This window comes from Chlorocebus sabaeus, chromosome 15 (genome assembly GCF_047675955.1).
Source record: "Chlorocebus sabaeus isolate Y175 chromosome 15, mChlSab1.0.hap1, whole genome shotgun sequence".
NCBI classification, from domain to species: domain Eukaryota; kingdom Metazoa; phylum Chordata; class Mammalia; order Primates; family Cercopithecidae; genus Chlorocebus; species Chlorocebus sabaeus.
In genome coordinates, this window is record NC_132918.1 from 52,050,756 (window position 1) to 52,058,778 (window position 8,023).

An 8,023-nucleotide genomic window follows, 5' to 3' on the forward strand; every position below is an offset into this window, starting at 1 on the left:
TCGAGACCATCCTGGCTAACACGGTGAAACCCCATCTCTGCTAAAAATACAAAAAGTTAGCTGGGCGTGGTGGCACGCACCTGTAGTCCCAGCTACTCAGGAGGCTGAGGTAGGAGAATCGCTTGAACCCAGAGGCGGAGGTTTCAATGAGCCAAGACTGCACCACTGCACTCCAGCCTGGGCAACAAAGCAAGACTCCATCTCAAAAAAAAAGAAAAAAGAAAAGGAACACAGTAGCCAGCAGTGTGGGAGTGTCGCAAGAGGGACTTGCTATAATCTCCATACACAGTACCAGCCCATAGACGCTCTCAATAAATTGTTATGGGTGTGATTTTTAACAACAGCAAAGTTCCTCCTTCCTCCCATGAGTACCCTCTCTTCTCCCTCCTCTCCTTTATTCTCTGGTCACCTCCTTGACTCCCCAAAATGTCGAACAGGCTAGTGTCATAGGGCATATCCAACAATAAAAATATAATAACTATTACTTTTTTAACCTTTATTTTAGGTTCAAAGGTACATGTGCAGGTTTGTTATATAGGTAAACTTGTGTCACGGGGGTTTGTTGTACAGATTATTTCATCAACCAGGTACTAAGTGTCGTATCTAATAGCTATTTTTTCTTTTCCTCTCCCTCCTTCCACCCTACACCCTCAAGTGGGCCCCAATGTCTGTTGTTCCCCTCTGTGTCCATGAGTTCTCATCATTTTTCTCCCACTTATAAGTGAGAGCATTCAGTATTTGGTTTTCTGTTCCTGCATTAGTTTGCTAAAGATGATGGCCTCCAGCTTCATTCATGCTCCTGCAAAGGACGTGATCTCATTCTTTCTTATGGCTGTGTAGTATTCCATGGTGTACATGTACCACATTTTCTTTATCCAGTCAGCCACTGATAGGCATTTAGGTTGATTCCATGTCTTTGCTATTGTGAATGGTGCTGCAATGAACATATGTGTGTATGTGCCAATTTATATTGTTTTCGATATATACCCAGCAATGGGACTGCTGAGTCAAATGAGCTACCACTTATTACGTATTGACTCTGTCAGTCTTTACTGATGATTTAGACTTGAGCACAGATGCTCACGCCAATGGCATGAGGCAGTAATGACCCCATCTTCATGAGGTTCTGGAAGTTTAAGCATGAAGTTGTGACACAGTAGGCAGCGGCAACTTAGGCCTGTCTGACTCTAGAGACAGAGCTATTCCTGCCCCTTGTAGTAATTCTGGTTCACAACATGCTTATTGGTCCACTTGTCATAGTTAGATTATTTTTAAATTATAAAATCTTAGTTTAAACTCTGGAATGGGTAGTATTAAATTATGCTCCACAGGACCCTAGGGATCCACAAGGATCCCTTCACATGTTTCCTAAAGCATACCCCTACATGCTTTGGGAAACACGTGAAGCCAGGCTTTGATACCTGCAACCTCCACTCCAACCAGAGCAACTCTGCTTCCATCTATTGGGAAAACCACCAATTTTATAGATGAGGAAATTTTCAGTTAGTTGGAGGCAGGGCCCTTTCCTCCTCCCAGAATGCAGAAGACACATGACTTTCCCATTCCAGAGCTTGCTCCGTGGTACCAACCCGCCATTTTTGCAACCACAGGGGCCCTTCCTCTGCCTGGTGGGCTGCCATTAGGACACAAAGAGGGGGCACCCCCTCCACAGGGCCAGAGGCTTCACTGCCCTGTTTGTACTCGATTCCCGGGTCATTCCTACCAACCCCACTTGCTGTGGTGTCAGAAAGTGCAGACTTGTACTGAGCGCTGGGTCACCCTGAGCCCCCTGTTTATTTTCCTTCCTGGATACATTGGTGACTCGGTGTTTGAAAAGCTCCAACAAGGCTGAAACAAGAGTTCATAGGAGAATGGACATTCATCTCAAGGAGGCCTGCTGGTGATTTGGAATGTCCCTTTGGAAGGCTTTTTAATAAACTTTGTTTGTATCTGCCTTGATGAGGAACACATTTGCCAGGGACTTTGCAGGGATGTTTGGTTTCGAGGCTTCCCTTTCTTGGGCTTAGAAGTTCTTGGTGGCAGTGACTGCCTGCAGACCCTTGGGACTCCCCTGTGGAGCGCTGACCTGCCTCCAGCTTTGTCCCAGTAACTTTAGTCGTGCTACACTCCTGGCCCCTGGTGTCCCTGATAAACTCTAGGGCAGAAATTACCGGGTCAGAAAGTGTGAAAGTTCAACAGGAAAACAGGTCCCACTGCCTTTTTAAGAAGCTTCCAAGCCTAGCACTGACATTTGTTTTTTCAATCCATCCAGCAATGTCTTTGACTCCTGCCTCTCCCAGTTCTCCACTTTTCCAGCCTACAACAATTATGAGAATCAATTTTAGTCTTTTGCACATGTGCATGCACACACACACACACACACACACACAGCAGCAGCAGCAGCTCCTGGCCAAACAGCAGCTCCTGGCCCATTATAAAGAGGAAAACATTTTTGCTCTTCACAACAATATCCTATTTGGCCAAAAAGAGATGAACATTCAGTCCCAAATGCTCAGTGGCTTGGGGTATGTGCACGTTGACCAGTCACAATCTGGGGAAGTGGTGGCAATGCCACCCTTGCTGGCAGTTATTTCCATTTGGCTCTGGAAACAGAAAGCAGAAGGTGGTCTAACTAAAGCTGTTAGGTGGGCTGTGATTCCAGGTCGGGAAAAAGGGCAGAGGCAGCAGAGCAGAGGATGACTTCCCTGAGGCCCAACTGTATTGAGTGCCCACCCTGACTGACTGATTTGGCAAAAATAGTAACAACATGGAGAGAGGTGGCAAGAAGAAGACACAAGTAAGAAATGCACTACAACTCATTAAGACCAATTTAAAAAAATTAGCCAGCCATGGTGTTGCACGCCTATAGTCCCAGGTACTCAAGAGGTTGAGATGGGAGGATCACTTGAACCTGGGAGATAAAGGCTGCTATGAGCTATGCTCGCACCACTGCGCTCCATCCTGGGTGACAGAATGAGATCCTGCCTCAAAAAAAAATGCCAAAGTCTGGAACCTGCTGTGGTCAAGGTGGTGCCAGAGGGACAAGGCTTCCCATCAGTCTCTGTAGTCACTCTGGCCTGAATTCAACCCAGCTCTCCTCCTTGCTGGCTATGAGATCTTGGACAAGTTACTTAGCCTTTCTTTGCCTCAGTTTTCTCATCTGCAAAATGGGAATATTAATACATTCCTTGAATGACTGTTTTTAGGATTAGAAATAATATATTATATACATAAATATAAATGCACAGAAAATAATCTGAACAAATAAATACCAAGGTTGAGAGGGGCTGGAGAGAGTAAAGAGGGGATTGAATAGGGGGAGTTCCACTTTCACCAGGAAGATAAGGGTAACAGGTGAGGGGGAGAGAGAGAAGAAACCGTGTGTGTGTGTGTGTGTGTGTGTGTGTGTGTGTGTGTGTGTGAGATTTATTATATCATGTGCTTAGCACATTGTACATAGCAAATGCTCACTATTAAATAGCAACTTTCACCCCTAAGAAGTCTGAGAAAAGAAAAAAATAAATAGTAACTATTATTGATTTTTTTCTCAAAAAGTCCTGAGTACTATAGATGTGATAAAGGGGTTTTCACCATCAAAAGCCCCTTGTAGAAGTCTCTTTTGACTCTGATGGGGAAGAAAGGAAAGAGTTTTGGTCAAGGGCCCCTAATCCCTTCTTTATTTTGATTCAAAAACACCAATGGGAGAGGAAGCTGGATATGTGGACACTCAGTGGGTCACTTTCTTGTGATGAAATCTGAGAGAGTACAGGTCTCCGCCTGGCTGGCCAACCCGTGGCCTCCCTTCCGGCCTCTGCTGGAGCTGCTCTCAGGCTGAGTTCTTGCTGGCCCGGATGGCCTGCAGCGCCTCGCTCCTGATGCCATCCTGGAGGGGCAGCCCAGATATGCGGTACAAAAACACACCAGCAGCAGCCCATTTCATAACATCACGTGTCCAAATAAATGGAGCTGTTGACTCAGGCTAATTAGATGAGGGACCTTTCCTAAAAAGCAATCTGTGTGAAGCTAAGAAAAACAGGATTCTTGGTGGAATTAGGCCCCTAATCCCTGGCTTCCCCAGCAGAGCCGTGGTCTGAAGGAGCCAGGGGACCTCCCAGAGATGCCCTGTCAAGAGCTAGAGAGAAGGCTGCATTCCTGTCCTGCCACCTGCCTCCAGGCTGGCTCATCCTGCCTGGGCAGGAGGATGGGAGACTCAAGGCCTCAGTGGGACCAGGACCCCTGAGCTGTGGACAGCTGGAGTTGGTGAAGCAGCCCCAGGCTCCCTGCTTCACCCGAGTTGGGCTTATTTTTACCTCCAGAAAATGGGCATCTCCTCAAACCGTGGCCACTTGGCTTCCCTTCCAAGTGGAAATTAATGAAAGGCAGGGCTGGGTTTACAGAAACACACACACCACTACCAGCAAACAAAAGAAAGAACAGAAAAAGAGAAGGGGGTGTGCTGCAAGGCATCTGCAAAGAGGCCAGCCACATCACTGGGCCCTCACATCTCTTACCATGGTTACCTGCGAGCAGGGGCCTCATTTGAGCCAGCTCTATACCTGGGCTAGTCCAGATCCAAAACTTACTCTGGCTTCATGGGCACTCCAGGCAAGAAGAGGGGTCAAGAGTGTGGGCTCCGGAGTCAGATCAAGTCAAGGATGGTCTCCAGGCAGCCTACTCACCTTCTCTCTGAGTCTCCAGTTGCTGCATCTTTAAAAGTTAATCGTTGACTCATTGCTATGTCATAGGGTTTGCTGCAGGGACGAAACCAGGAAATGTGTGTGAAGGGCTTGGCCCCTTGCCCAGCCAATAGGAAATGCCCCCATCTGTGGCCTACCACTGCCCGTAATGCTTGTGGAGCTTGTGGAGAGTGGGTAAGATTGTGACCCCTGCCTGAACATGGGGAGCTTATGAACTGGGGAGATGAGGCAGACTTTAGAAAGAGGCCTACGCACCCTCAACGAAGAACCAAGGCAACTGGAGTAATTAAGAAGCACTTTCAGGAGAAGCAAAAATGGCCAGGGAACCATAAAGAAGTGGCAAGGATTCAGGCCAGGTGTGGTAACTCATACCAGTAATCCTAGCACTTTGGAAGGCCAAGGCCAAAGGATCGTTTGAGTCCAGGAGTTCAAGACCGGCCCGGGCAACACAGTGAGACCTCATTTCTAAAAAAAAAAAAAAATTAGCCAGACATGGTAGTAAGCAACTATGGTCCCAGCTACTTGGGGGCCTAAGGCTGGAGGATGGCCTGAGCCCTGGAGGTCAAGGCTGTAGTGAGCCATGATTGTGCCACTGTACTCCCACTTGGGTGACAGAGTGAAACCCTGTCTCAAAAAAAAAAAGAAAAAAAAATGGAAAAGGAAAAGGCAGGATTCAGGTAAGTAGAGAGGATAGGGGATAATGAGGATAGGAGGATGATGACATTCAGGTGGGAGGAACAGCAAAGGCCAAGGTGGGGAGCCAGAAAAGAGCCTAAAAAGGCTAATGTGGCAGAAAGGCAGCACATGGGGCCAGCTGGAGGAGTTTGGCATGCTGGGAAAGATGGGCAGATCAGACAGCTGCTCAGTCCTTGAGCGGGCCCAACAAGGCCCTTGACCAAGTAATGGGGCCTGAGCAGGAAGTTCTGCATCAATCAAACCTTCACCTCGCATCAACACCTTGGTCCGGCCACCTGCCTTTGCCTATACAGTTCCTCCCATCTCCAGCTCCTTCTAAGGCTTATACTCTCATCTGCCTCATAGGTACCCAAAACTCACCTTCCCCCAGGAGCCTTCTGTATGGGAAAAACATGGGTTTGGGAGTCAGGCTGGGCTTGAGCAAGTCATTTAACTTCAAAATATTTCATGTCTGTATTTATACTTGCACAGCTGTAAAATGAGAAGAATATCTACCTCCATGGCTGTAATAAGGATGAAATTAGATACAGTGTGTAGGGTGCCTAGTTGATGTCTGACACATAAAGGTCCTCAGTAAACATTTGTGTATGAATGGATTCAAAGCCATTTAACCTCCAAAATTCCCTCCACTCCATGCAGAAAGGCCTTCTCTCCAGCCCGTGAAACCCTAATCGCCTTCTTTCCTCCCCACACTTGCTATTGTAGACTCCCTACTGGAAAGCTCTCCTTTCACTCAGCCTAACAAATCCCCCACGAAAGCCAACTCAGGCTCAGCCGCCTCAGGCCTGGCATCACATGGCCTGTCGATGGTGGACCCAGCATTGTGGGTTACTCTCTCAGCGGGCATGTCTGGCCATCCACACCTAGGGGCAGAGAACACTCCACCTTCCCCTGTGCCCTCCACAACACCCAAGACAAAGCTGGGCACATGCAGCATGCTGGGTAGGGGCTGCTACTCAAATACCTTCAAAAGCCAAGCAGGTAATGTAAATGAAGGATGATAGCTTGGTAGGGTGGGCTGGGTGTGGTGGCGCAAGCCTGCATTCCAGCACTTTGGGAGGCCAAGGTGGGAGAGAGAATAGCTTGAGCTCAAGGAGTTCAAGACCAGCCTGGGCAACATAGGGAGATCCTCATCTCTACAAAAAAATTTTTAAAAAATTAGTTGGGTGTGGTGGTGCACACCTGTAGGCCTAGCTACTCAGAAGGCTAAGGCAGGAAGATCTCTTGATCTCAGGCATTTAAGGTTACAGTGAGCTATGATTGTGCCACTGCACTCCAGCCTGGGTGACAGAGAGAGACCTTGTCTCAAAAAAAACAAAAAGAAAAAATGAAAAAGCTTGGTGGGATACAGCAAGGCATGGTGGGGCCTGTGGCAAGGGCAAGAGCCGTGTTGTATGTTGATTGGTTGATCAAGTGACACGAGGAAGAGGCTATATAGAGATAGAAGTCCTGGATTACTTACTCACCTGGTGATTAGCCAGCTGGCTTCCCCTCTCTCTGGACAGCAGGGTCACTGTGCAAAGAAGCCAATAAAACCTATCCAGGCAACTCCCAAGCTGTGAAAAAGATCAACTGAGTTGGCACTTATGAGAACACTTTGAAAGCCTGACATTCCATGAAGACCTGAGGGACCATGTTCAGAAGTCCTAATATTTTCCCCAAATCCCAGATGATCAGGAATAGGTGTATGGTTGGGAGAGCTTTAAAGGCCCCTGCTGCCCTGCTGGGAGCCATCTCCTATCTCCTTGGGATCTCTGCTGGCCTTAGCTCCAAAAGAGGGTGGTAATTGGGTCCCTCTGGAAAACAGCAGAGGCAGCTTAGGGCAGCTGGAGGCGGCAGAAACCCTATACCCTCCAGAGCCCTGACATTCTCATCAGTTCCCTTCCTGCCCGCCAGTGGAGCCTGCAGTTTCCGGGGACCACCTGGCTCCCTGCCCTCCCCTGTTCCCATGGCTCCCTGCTGCTTCCTTCCACTACCCTAGCAGAGGTCAGTGACTGGAAGTGCTCCAAGGCCGTCTTCTCTTCAAGGTTTTGGTGGCAGCTGCCAAAAAGGCACAATGACCTCCTCAATCCCCAGCTCCAGCGTCACCCTCACCTCCTGGGGCAGGGGAACACTGGCCCAGCCTGACCCCAGACAGTGAGGCCAGCTGTCACCAGTCACCAGAGGCACAAGCTGCCCATGAACAAGTGTGTCCACTGGCTTCACATCAAAAATGATACTCTGATAGTTACTAGGGCTCAGGCACCTGCTTTTTGCCCAGCACTTTCCATATGCACCCAGCAGCTCCAGGAGGCAGTATTATTATATTATTATATCCATTTTTCAGGTGGGGAAACTGCAGCTTAAAGAGGTTAGGTAACTTTCTAAGAGGCAGAAAGAGAATTCACTCCCAATTCTGACTACAAACTACATGCTTTTGCTATCAAAACGCCTCATGCACTAACTTCACAAACATTAACTCAGCATGTACTATGTGCCAATCTCTGTTAGAACACAGGATATAACGGTGCATAAAATAGATAGGATTCTCGCTTGTATGACATTTATGGGGCAAGAGGAGAAACAGACACAAAGGGTGAAATCAGAGAAATGTATAAGTAAAAATCATGCAAACACTGTAGGAGAACAGT

General features: G+C 47.9%; 1 long non-coding RNA gene across 1 annotated transcript; it reads right to left on the minus strand.

The window, feature by feature from the left end:
- Nucleotides 1-219: 219 nt before the first annotated feature.
- LOC140713545 (uncharacterized) lies at nucleotides 220-6,951 on the minus strand. The gene is made up of 3 exons (XR_012095659.1): nucleotides 6,860-6,951; nucleotides 4,680-4,751; nucleotides 220-3,160 (listed from the first exon to the last, which is right to left on the minus strand). It is a non-coding gene; the product is annotated as an uncharacterized lncRNA (long non-coding RNA).
- Nucleotides 6,952-8,023: the final 1,072 nt, after the last annotated feature.